A 13578-nucleotide genomic window follows, 5' to 3' on the forward strand; every position below is an offset into this window, starting at 1 on the left:
CATGCTTCAGCTTCCTTCTAGCCCATTTCTTTCATTTTGGATATTTCTCATTTTTGGACAATTCTTTTGCGAAACTGATCACTTTTAGACTTTCTGTATTCTTTTTTTTTATCATCAATAATCAATTTTACGCTTCCTGCCTTCCATATTAATCAGTTTCAACCTTTCCATCTACCACGGGATCAAATGCCCTCAAGCGTCAAGCACCAGAGGTATATAACTCACAATCATTTAACCAGGTATATTCTCAGTTTCAATTTTGTAGAGTTGTGTACATATATTGGATGATACATACACATCAAGTAATATGTTAGAATTTGGATATGTATTTTGAAAATATATGTGTATGTGCTTTGGCTCTCTCAATTTGGGTACATGGCAACTATTGCAAGATCCAGATGGTTACAATGTAACAGGGACTATATAGGGTTTCAATTCAGGCAAGTATATTGAATTACATTCGAATGCCAAATTTTAGTTTATCACTCTATTACACTTGAATGCCAAATTTTAGTTCATAAGTTGGGCTTACAATTTGTGAAGCAGGTTTTTTTGTTGTAATTGACGAAAATTTCATGGCATATATATTCAAAAAATTGATAGTATTTCCTTTAATTTTTCGTTCTTGAAACTCATCTCAATTTTCAGATATTTGCTTATAGAATTCCTATGTACATATTTTTAAGACCAATAATTCAAGCCCGCAAATCTAGGCACAATATATTATGCTGTTAGTTGAAACCATGCCATTTAAAGGCCCAATCAGTTTATCCAGTAAATGATTCAAATTCAATAGTTATTTGTATTAAGAATTTATTGTTCAACTTATTTTTTGGAGACATGTCTATATATCTTCAAGGGTATTGGCACTTGATGACTCTAAATTTGTTCTTGGTAACAATATTATGGATTTCAGTAACCCTGCCGGTAAATTATTGTTTTTTTCTTACTTTGTGTGTATGTAAATATAAATTTTAGTATGTGATATTTGGAAGTATTACATAAATCTGTGTGTTTATGTGCTTGGAATGCTAGAGCCGTGGAATTTAATATCGAAATCAAAGTTATGAGGCACAGTGAGTGATTTATACTTCTGTAAATTTGAATTTAGCTCACATTTTGTTGATATTTGTGTATTGCATATATGTTTATATTTGTAATTTTAGAAATGAAAAAACCAGCTGAATCAGGCGTAGAGATTGAAAGACTTTTACTTTGGATTGTTCACTTGGTAGTTTTTGTATGAGTAAAGTAATAATACCTGAACAATTAAATTTTTTGTTTAATTCTCTCTTGAGTTTTCCTTGAGGCCTAGATCATCAAACTTTTCGGTTTCAGACTTCAGTATGTGTGGGTTCCAAACCCCCGCCGTGTTGCCTATTGATATTCTTCTGCAGATGAATTACTGTGTATGTCCTGCAATGAAATAAATCATTGCATATCCATTGTGTTATTATTATAGTTTATTTTATTGAAATATAGACATTGGACAAGTTAGGAGCGATTCCACTTCCTTTACTAAACCGTAGACTTTAAGTTCAGGTCATTAACATCGCTGAGTAAGATTCCTAAGCTCGTACTGTAGTCGGATTTCTTTATAATGTTGGTATGCAGTCTTGCTCTTTATGTTGTTCACGTATAAAATTTTCATATTGATATTATTGGACCTCGATCTTTTTAATTGTTAAAATAGGTTCTATGATATTCATATTATCATTCGTATGAATATTCTCATTTTGTAACTTTTGAATTCTCTTTACATTCATTGGTATGTTTCGTTGATCACCGCATTTCTATTTACATCTGTAAAAAATTGAATCTTATATAACCAATAATATCAATGTCATCGGTATCTTTCTACATTAGTTGCGCAATCATTCATAGGTAGGTCGTTGGTCTTTCATGTACATTCAAATGCTTATCCGTGTTATTGTTTACAGGTTTAGAAAATATGTGGCTGCATTGTAAATTGAAATATGTGACTATATTGTAAAATGATGGTCAGAAAAAGGTGGTTATTTAGTCATAGATTCTTATGAGATTGTCAAAATTGTATGAAAAGATCAGTCTTCTCAATAAGCTTCTTATAAATGATAGACAAAAATGTCTTGGAATCTAATTAACAGTTCTTTTAATATATTATTGTTATATGTGCTTAAATTTTATTTGTGAAAAAGCTATTAAACAGTGAATTAGCTTTTTAGAAGGTTCCCCCAAGTACATCTCAGAAATTTCAAGAGCTCTTACTATATCCAAATGAATCTTTCTCTTGTATATTGTTCATATACAGAAGTATAAATGTATACTTCTGTATACATTAATGAATATTTTTAAGTTTACATATTAATATTTTTGGGTTCTGTATTGAGCTCTATATTAATTGGGCTTTGGGAAATTTCAATCTTCTGGGGGTTTTATATTTAGCTATGTATTTCAGTTAGTTCAGTTATCGTGAATTTTGTACTGAAAAACCAAATAGAGATTTATTCTCTATGGACAAGGAAATTATAATAAATATCTAATCAGTAATTTGAGTGTTGTTCGTTGTTACATTTGTATTTAAATTTAAGTTATGAGCGCCCGAACTTTGTTCACAAATCATGGTAAAAGAAATAGTTGGTCAGTCACCTCTTAACTTTACTGGGAAGCCAATCAACAGTGTCAATCTCTCCAGGTACATTTTTACTTATAAATTATGTCATTATTTTTTTTCAAAATTAATGCTAATTTTGGTTGACTCAAATTATATATAGAATCATACGTTCATCGGATGCACGAAAATAATTGAATCGCTTGAACATTTGTTGGATCACCCAATGTTTTATACTGTAATTATATGTTCTTTATAATATACATAAGATAATTTAATTATTTTTTATTTTGTTCATCAAAACATGTAGCTTTCTCTTTATTAATGATAGAAGGATTTGCACGGCTGGAATTCTTGTGTCAAAGCAAGTCTCAGATGATTGTTCTTATGCGGTAAATGCACTCCTGTTTTTCTAGGAAATGTTTTGCAGGATTTATTGCACAAGTGTGTTTGGTTGCAAGCGGATTTATATGGGGACTATTTCTAGGTCCTTGTGGTGAACATAGACATACGACATCGCCACTGAAAATTGATAGGTATTTACCAAGAGTCTTGAAACCCCCTCTCTAATTATGACAAAGACCTTTTACATTTCTACTAGCCTATCTTAAAATTATTATAAATTACATGTGCAAATGTGGTGGCCTCCAAGCACAATTTTTAGGTATTTAGCATTTCCATCCTATTATAAATTTATAATCCAACAAGTTGCAGTTAAAAAGAAAGTGCATATTATATATTTGGTGCTGCACTGAGTAGTGATTCATCTACGGTTAGCTCTATTTAGGATTTAGGTGATTGGTGGTATCAATGTCTTTACATTGCATTTTGCTAATGTTGATGTTATATGGCTTCTATATTTTTCGCATACAATTCTGTTTTGTTATTAATCAAGAGATCTTTTTATATAATGGTAGGCATTTGTATGAAATCTGGGGCGAATTAGCTTAATAAGAAATCCATCAGGCAATATTCAATATGTGTATTGTCTCTGTAAAAGACATGATTTGAAATTGGCTTTACCTTATTATTCATGAGATCTGATATTATCTCATGGAGAGCCTCACAACAAAGGTGAGGTTTCAGATATTTTTACCCATATACTGTGTACACTAAAGAAGCAACTATTTGATTTACTGATATATTTTCTAAATATAGATCTGAGAAAATCATTGCCAAAGAAGAGTGGATGAGATCCGTTGACAAATATGTTTATGCACCCTAGGCAAGTCATATTGGTCGGATAATATTTTATAAATATTGTACTATTCATTTCCCCCCATGTTCACCAACGTTACTATTATTGTGTAGGTTACGTGAGTAGAAACTTATTACGATTTCATATAATTTTTTTTAAAGAAGCATTTTGCGGATTTGAAGTTGTGATGATCTATTATATAGTAGTTTCTTTAACTGAATTACACAAAGAGTTAAAAATGTTAAGAGGAGAAGGTAATTGCCAATAACTAAATAAAGTAAGCTTATAAATTTGTAGAAATTTATGATACTCCATACGAAAAAAGTGACCTTGATCTGTGGCAGAAAGATGGAGAGAAAATGCACGGGCTAAAATTTTGTAAATTATTATACAAGAACAGTAGAAGATTTGTTTATCTCTTCCAAATACACTTTCTATTTTATATTATATTATATATATATATAGAAGAGTAATGTTACGTACCTCGAAAATAATCCCAGAATCTTTCTCACGTCATGTGGCGTGTTTTTTATTTATGGGTTCATATTTATGCACGAGGGGTTCATGAAATTTTTATAGAATAATTAATAAAATGATGACAATTTGGGACGATTTTGATAACCGTTTTGGGGGCTCTAGCATTTCTCATAGAATAAAGACTAGCTTTCAACGAGGTATATTCACAGCGAGGTAAATTCACTCTGTATCTTGCATAAAAAAAGAAGAACAACTGTGCCTGGAACAAGGTTTACAATTTTCTTCCCATTTTTCTATAAATTCAATTTTTAATGATAATCAATGTTAATTAAGACATAATTTAGTATTTCATTTTAATTTATTCATCTTAGAGCATCGAGGAAAAAACTTATCCAGTAAAGCATGTGACATGTAATAGAATAAACTTAAGAAGACATTAACACCAAAAAAATAAATAATAAACAACTTAAATGAAATTATAATGTGGTACATTTGAATTTGGGGTTTATTCAAAAATAATAAAGGGTGATAAGTTTTACCTTTAACTTTACTTTCTTCTCACATTTTACCTTTTTATAAAGATTCTAATTATAATTTTATACTTTTGATAGTCTATATTTTAAAATTCTTTTATTTTTTCTTATGATTATTTTTATAATGTTTATCTTTCCATGAGATGCGCAATTTATTTTTATCTATTTTTGAACGGTGTCTTAAATATTTTTTCGAAGCGCGATTTTTCAACTAGTTTAGGCAATAATAGAAAAATCAAGGAACATGGGCTAGAAATGCAAACACTGATCATGAAATCATGTTCTTAACGAAACAAAGTAAAGCAAGGTAAATCTACGGCTATGCTGCAAAGAAATATATTTGCTAATTCAGGTCCCAGAAATGGAGAGGTACAATCGCCGGAAAATAAAATATCAAACCGAAAAGTAAAAGCAGATCTTGAAAACACAACACAAAAACTAATATAAAAGATTAAATCTAACAATAAAATTAGCTAAAGGGCTCCTTTCAAATCCCCAAGTATGTAACTTGTAAGATTTTAAAAGATATCATAACCCAAAATAAAAATAACAAGACATAAAACTAGAAGTGAAGATGTAATAAAAAGGCTTGAATTATATTAATTGAAGAGAGTGTTTACAAGAGGGTAACTACAAAGGAAATGAAAACTAGATCTAGAATTTGAAAAGAGAGGCTACTACAAAATTCAGGATAAACTAAGATAAAGCTAGGTGATGAATACAAGGGGAATGGGGTATTTATAGCCAAAAAGTAGTATTTAGGGTAGAGTGGGGTGAATCTTGGTCATCCAAGTGAGAGGTGTGTTTTGTTGATCTTGACCCTTGATTTTCACCAACTCTTTCTTTTGGTTTTTTCTTCAATTTGCTCGGTGACATTATATTTCTTCCATTTTTGCCCTTTTCTCCTTTTTTCTTCATATTTCTCATTTTTCCGAATATTTACAAAATGATGAGAATGCAACAAATTAATTTATTTAAAATATGAAAGCAAGCAATAAATAGGTATGAAATTATGCAAAAATATGTGAATATCAATGACCTTGTAATTCAATCTTGTAGTTGGCTTTTTCGCTATTGACTAGACAAAAGAAGACTTATTTCCTTTTGACCAAAAAGGATATGATTCCAAAATATTAGATATGATAAAACTGCATCTATCTTTCTTTGTGATACCTCCTTCGAATAATGATATATCGTCCATCTTATGGAGATGAATATATTATTCAAGTTGGATGTCTACTTTCACATTCTTGATAATGTATAGAATTGGGGAGCAAATTAAGTCTTTGCATGCTCAATAAGTTCTTCTTTAGATTTAAATTTCCTCAATATATTTATTACTCCATGTCTGGTATATATGTATGAATCCATTACTACAGCTCTTTAATTGTGTTGTTGAAATTGAAATTTTATTAGAGCATCGAACATTAAATTAATGAAATGTACTGCACATGCAAGTAGCCCAAAATAAGTGCTCTTATTTTGCTTCCAAGATGAAAAATATTATAAGTTAGACAGTTGATTATGTTAAAAATAAAACTCTAAGAATCACACCCCCTAAAACACACATGTATATCATTTGTTGACTTATTGTTGAAACTATTGTCTATAACTATCTAAACAATATTTAACGGCCAAATTTTTTCTACATACTTTGATATTAATTTTTAAACAACAATTTTTGAATTTTTGAATGTGCAGGATCATCGAATGATTCAAGAAAGTAGTTGGCCCAAGGAGTATTTTCTAAAACGTTTATTAACATTTTTCTACCTTTGATGAACCTAACTGTCACATAATACTAAACAATCATATGTGTTACACTTTTCTTCATGATATTCAATGATCTTCTTTTCGTTAAAAAAATGTTGCTCATGAAAAAAATAGCTTCATCCTCGAGGTTTATTGTTCAATGCCTTCAATCGCCGATTCAAAGGAGATGCACGCATCATACAACCATCATATAATTGTCTTGCAACCTATTTTTCTTAACTCTCCATCTATTTCTTTTCTCACAACAACTTATGGGTGCAATATCATGTTAATATCCATTAGACCCTTTTTATCGATTTATTCATAGATATGAACTTACCCAAAAAAAATTAGACCTTGTAGGTGGAAATCACATCGTCATCTAAATCTTTTAGGCATTTATTTAATCATTTTGGTATTTTATTTTGATATGTTATATTTCTTCATCCCCCAATAATTTGTTCTTTTACTCTAAATATCTATCAAAACTTGTTTTACCATAAATATTACACTTTAATATTAAATTTTTATGAATCTTGTGTGGCATTTATAAGCGGAAGGGTTTTGTCATTTTCAATAATCATTTTCTTCAAACAGTGATCTTGTATGTAAGTACTACACTAATGGCTAGTCATAGGCCTACCATTATACTTTACGAATATATGTATTGCATATATAGATACATACACATGTATATATTCAAGAAAAAAAAGAAGAGACAATAGGGGAATAGAGAAATAGAGAAGGTAAACATGAGACACAATACTTGTATCCATTAAAAATTTTTGTAAAAGTTTTTTTCAGAATTTGTTGATAATTTGACGATTTAATAAGGTGGCTAAGTTTTAGAGTCATATGACAAAAATATCTAGAACATATTTTTATGTTAAGCTATAAAAAAGATCTCACTCTTTTGTTTTATATTCATCCAAAAAAAAGATTCATTAAAAGTTGTGATTTTAATTAATATAGTAGCACCTTTTAAAATTTTGACAGGTTAAATAAAATTAAAAATCTACATAAATACTCATTTTTATTATTTTTCTACCCTTTAACCTTCAGCTTTTTGATTTGGGCTGAATTTTTTATAATCAAGACCCGGTGTATGAGTTTTGATGTTTTTCCCTTTAAAATACATGTATATTTGATATTTATGAGTATCTATATATCTATAAAAAGGAAAATCACGCGTGTGTGACATGGCACCTCCGTGATCTCCCATTCTATGTTTTTATTTTCTATGATTTCCTAATATTCCAGTACAATAACGCTTGAAAAAATGAAATTTCACCTGCAGAAATGGAAAAGTCACAAAGAAATTGAAGGGTTTTGCCTTTAATGGCTCCATTTCAGTTTGGGATTTTACTAAAGACCCTATGTTCTGCAAACATAGTTGGTGACTTATTTACATCCCCAGAACCTCTCCGCCGGTAAAACCCAAAAAAATAATGGCGGCTTTTCTCATACGTGTCCAGCCACTTTTACGCTGAATTGCTAGGTAATTCTACACTCTCTCTTAATTTATGTCAGCTATCAATCATTATTTTTATCACATCTTAATTAACATTATAACATACAGAGCAAGTTGTTAGTTTCAATTGAGTCACTATTTGTGTGTTTTGGTGTGACATATGTATATATACACCGGAATTTTAATTTATTTAGGGAAAATATTGTGAATATTTCGAAACAACAATGGTTTCTATCCAAAGCTTACATTTCCACCGCTACCGAGAGCTTCTCCACCGATGATTTAGATTTTATTTTGTTGACAACTTTAAACTTTGGGGTCTAGTTGTTTTGTGTTTTTAACTAATGAATGCCTTTATTTGGAGTATTTAGGGAGAGCTTAGGAGCGAGTTTTTAACAGATTATAACATTTACAAAGGGAAAGTTGCACTCTCTGCTTATGCCAAGTTCCCACAGTTCAGTAAGTTAGATGCACGCTTTTGTTCTTTCTGTGCTAAAATTTATTCTTATATGTGCCGAGCAACCTATATCATATTAGCAAGTAAAAGTTGAGGATTGACGTGAAATAACGGACTCTTGGAGCCATTAGTACGAATATTTTTAATGTACAATATATATACTCTATTCAATATTTTGTCCATTCCAATATTTGGCTTCTAGAAACATGCATTCGTATTAGGCTTCTGTTTATCTAAATAGTAAACGTGTTTGTACAGAATTGGAAGAAACTTATGTACACGAAATTTATTTATGAAGTATTTGTATAGTACCCAGCACCACATGCATATCACCATCTTAATCTTTTAATATACTCCATCCTACAAGGTATTTTCACATTCTTCTAAATTTATGGCTACATAAATTCTCTTCTCTACTTGCTCCTACAATCATCGGTCATAATATGACTGCTTTGACTTATTCATAAATGCTTTAAAGGATTGTGGATGTTAGCCATAGAAATAGAGATTTGACATCTTAAACATGAAATCGCAACCAATTAGCAGTCTATTATAGCAATACTGGTAAGTAGTTATCTTTAGTTAGGTTGATTATCACTATCCTAAAAACTACTCCCTCTATCCATTTGGTTTCTTATCAAATGGTTTTCTCACGGAGACCAAGACATTGTATAAACAAATGTAATATAATACACAAGTTGCTATCTTTAAAATACAAAGGACAGTAATCAAGGAAAAAGTGTGCACTAGCCACTGAAGTAAGTATTTAATAATATAAAGTTTTGCTATTTAAAGTAATGTAAAGAAATGAAAGAGACGGCCCAAAATAGAAAATGGAAAGAAATGGAAAGGACGGAGGGAGTATTAAAATATAACTACCTAGGTTTATAAATTTTTAAAAAAAATCTATGAAAATCCTTATTTACTATAGTTGCCAGATGGTGGAAGGTCCGGCTTGGATAACACCGGGAAGAACTATTGAAAGTTGTGAATTGTTAAAACAATTGGGCATCCAGGTACAAGTTTTCTCTTTGGAATGTCAATGTTGATGCCTGTGTGATTTATTTGTTACAATTTGTAGTATATTTTGTACTTACTGTACTAGATTAGATAAGATTGCCCATTCTATTTTATGTGATTTAGAAGAATGTTAACCAGTTTAGGAGCATAGATATCATAAATGTGGCATGGAAAATTACAGAGTTTTACATAGTATCGCCAAATTTACTGTTGGTTAGCAACACAATGTTTAATTTTGTTTAGACTCAAACCAGGATCTGACAGTGTCAACCATATTTCATTGTTGGTGTTTATATTATGGTTGATGGAAATTAACTCTTAAGAAGTATGTGCACTTCGAGTGTAAGACTTGTATATCTATATAAAGGAGGATCTCGAGTTGTTGATGTGGAAATACTCACAATATCCAATTCTAAATTCCTTATTTCTATCTCCTGATTTTGCTTTCTTAGGCTTTTTCATAATTTTAATCAAATCTAATTACAAGCTTGAGGCATGTGATTATGTATGGACAATATAGGTTTTCCAGGGTATAAAATTCATGATATGGATTCGTAAATTCTTTTGAAACATCTCTATGCCAATTTACTTCTTTCACAACAACTGAGTAATGGTATTGTTAGGTATATGTTGTGAACTTGATGATAAGTTGAACAAAACACCTTAGTAGATTTAACTTAGTGTTTTTGTAGCTCTCGACAGATGTTCTACAATAGTCCCGATGGATGAACTTTATAGTCCCGACGGATAACCACTGACCATCCATCGAGGGTGTAGCTTATGTAATAATAAGTCTTGTAGCACATGTCTGCAAAGAACAATATATTAGTTGAGTAGATGTTGTAGGATTCTTTAAGTCATGTTGACTACTAGATTGATATGCATAACAGGTTGGCTAATTGTAAATATAAGATGTCTTGTAATTCTGTATAAGTGAATTGAAGTCAAGTGGCAGAAAGGCTCCTGACGGATGATCTACAAAGGCTCCCGACAGATAATCAACAAGTATTCTGACGGATGACCAACATAGTCCCGACATATGATCATATTCAAAAGAGCAGTTGACAGTGACAACACAGTCACATGGGTTGGGTGTTTGCAAATAGAATGTGGCAACCTAATTGCAGGGATTAGAGAACAAATAAGCAATACCATTTCCATGCAATTATGAAGATATTCAAAGATGCTGGATAGTGTAATGAAGCAGCATGAAATTAGACTAGAAACAATTTTTTGTTTTACTTATTTATCTTTTTATCATGTAAGTTGGTAGTATATTAACCAAGTGTAGCAAGTAGAATAAATAACCAAGACAGTAAGCGTTATTTTCAGAGAGATAGAGAAAGCTGTATATGTTAAGCATCTCTTTGTAATTCTGCAAGTTCACTTGTAAGCAGCTGTGTGCTGTTCAAGCATCACCGATTTCTCATCTTAATATATATATATCTCTGGTGGACAAGTTCAAATCCACCAGAAAGTTTTAAAGCCCTGTGTTTTATTTCTTTGTGTTTGATTTTCATATCTTTACCATTCCGCAATATAGAAAAATCTGCACAATTATATTATTAAGTAAGAACAGTTTTGTAATCAGAAAAAGAAACCAGAATTACATTCAACCCCCCTTCTGTAATTCTTATTGGATTGTTTGGGAATAACAATTGGGATCAGAGCAAGATCTTGAAGTACAAAGAGTGTAAAGATCACGACAATCAACAAGATGAACAGAAAAGATGTTGGAGTAAAGAATCCATTTCTGGACAAAGACAACTATCACCATTGGAAGGTGAAGATGCACCTGCATTTCCTATCTCAAGATGAAGCATAAGTGGGCTACATTGAGAAAGGTCCACATGTCCCTATGAGAGCTGCTACAGGAAATGAAACATCAGTCCTAAAGCCACAAGAAGAATGGTCAGATCCAGATAAAGAACAAGTTCAAAAGGATAAAAAGGCCATGAACATTCTGTTTAATGGTGTTGACAGTGACATGTTTGACAACATCATAAACTGCAAGACTGCTAAGGATGTCTGGGATACAATTCAAGTTATATGTGATGGAACTGAGCAAGTAAGGGAGAACAAGATATAACTCTTGATTCAGCAATATGAGCATTTCCATAATGAAGAAGGTGAGACACTCACTGACTTTTTCAGTAGATTCAAAAACTACTGAATGCTCTAAAACTGCATGAAAGGGTCTATCAAATAAAAGACTCGAACCTCAAATTCCTTAGATCTCTGCCAAAGGAATGGAAGCCTATGACAGTCTCACTGAGAAATTCTCAAGATTACATGGAATTCACCTTCGATAGACTGTATGGGATTCTAAAAACTTATGAGCTTGAAATAGAGCAAGATGAGAAGATGGAGAAAAGAAGAAAGAAGGGAGCATCCTTTGCATTGGTTGCTGAGCAAGAAAAGGAGAAGGAGATAAAGGTTGAAGCTGTTGAATCTGCACCAAACTTAAGAGTTTATGAAGGCAAAGGAAAGAGACTAGTAGCTAAACATGAAGACCAGCTTAGTCAAGATGACATGGATGACATAGATGAGCATCTTGCTTTTCTATCCAGGAGATTTTCCAAGCTCAAATTTAAGAAGAATTTTGGAGCAGCCAAGTCAAAAAGAAATATGGTTGATTAGTCTAAATTCAAATGTTTCAAGTCTGGCTTCGCAGGTCATTTTGCTAGTGAGTGTAGAAAGCCTCACTCTGGTAAAAAGAATTTTGAGGCTGTTTATTATAAGCAGAAATACTTTGAGTTGCTCAAGCAAAAGGAAAGGGCTTTCATTATACAAGAAAATAATTGGGCTGCAGATGGATTGGAAGAGGATGAAGATACAAGCTATGTCAATCTAGCACTTATGGCCAAATCAGATGAAACAGAGATAAGTTCATCAAGCACTCAGGTAATTACTACCAGCCTATCTCATTTATCTAAAGCTGAGTGTAATGATGGCATAAATGACATGTCTACTGAGTTATATCACCTGCGTGTTACACTCAAGTCTCTCACTAAAGAAAATAATAATATTAAATAAAACAATGTATTTTTAAGTGAAAGAAACACTATGCTAGAGACTCAATTTGTTGAGTTTGAAAAATTGAAAATAGAATGTAAGATTGCTAAGGATGAACTAACTGAATCCTTAAAGAAAGAGGTGAATTTAAGAAAGCAACTTGAACGAGAACATGAAGTAATTAAGGCATGGAAATAATCTAGAGATGTCCATGCTCAAATTACTAAAGTTCAAGGTATAGAATCTTTCTATGATACAGCCTGGAAAAAGAACAAGGAGATGCTTGATTCCAATCTGGTTGAAGGACTTTCAACGGATGTGGATTCGACGGATGATGAAAATTATCCATCGAATAATCAAAAAGATTATCCGTCGAAAGACAATGAGCCACATTCATTGAGTGCAAGTAAACCAGTTAGCAAAGCTAAGCTAGCCAAGTTAAATGAAAAATATGGATCAGTTTCTAAGAACTTTGTTCCAGGAGAAACAAGTCAAGTTAAAAAGAACAAAAGAGTCAATGTAGGTCATCTGTCTATCAAGCAATTGAATGACATGTTAGAGAAAATTGAAGTGAAAGCAGAATCAAAAAGGAAAAACAATAGAAATGGGAAAGTAGGGATTAACAAACATAACAACTATACACCTGATAAATATGCACCAAGAAAGAACTGTGTTAAGTGTGGTAGTGTTAATCATTTGTCTGTTAATTGCAAACTTGATATGCCTGCTCCCATGTCTGCACCATCTTTATTTCCCAGCATGCCTATAATGCCTGTAAATGTTATGCCTATACACAATTTGAATGCACAGTATGCTAATATGTCATTTGTACCTAATCCTTATTATGCTGCATTTAGTATGCCTCAAATGCCATTTAGCATGCCTTAATGGAATAACATGTTTGCACATAGCATGCCTTTTCATGTTGATCAAAATGTGCATGACAATTCTGCTTCAGTAAATGGTTTCAAAGGTCCAACTCAAATGACAAATGATGAATCCGAAATACCCAAGTCAAATGAGGTCAAACCTAAGAAACCAAAGAAAAAGGCTAACAAGGCAGGA

General features: G+C 31.7%; 1 long non-coding RNA gene across 1 annotated transcript; it reads left to right on the plus strand.

Annotated features, from left to right (window-relative positions):
* The first annotated feature begins 2469 nt into the window (after nt 1-2469).
* On the plus strand, nt 2470-10874 carry LOC141678893 (uncharacterized). The gene is made up of 5 exons (XR_012557948.1): nt 2470-3126; nt 7848-8048; nt 8393-8480; nt 9417-9494; nt 10389-10874. It is a non-coding gene; the product is annotated as an uncharacterized LOC141678893 (long non-coding RNA).
* Nucleotides 10875-13578: the final 2704 nt, after the last annotated feature.

The sequence above is a fragment of the Apium graveolens genome, chromosome 8 (genome assembly GCF_009905375.1).
Source record: "Apium graveolens cultivar Ventura chromosome 8, ASM990537v1, whole genome shotgun sequence".
Lineage (NCBI taxonomy): Eukaryota > Viridiplantae > Streptophyta > Magnoliopsida > Apiales > Apiaceae > Apium > Apium graveolens.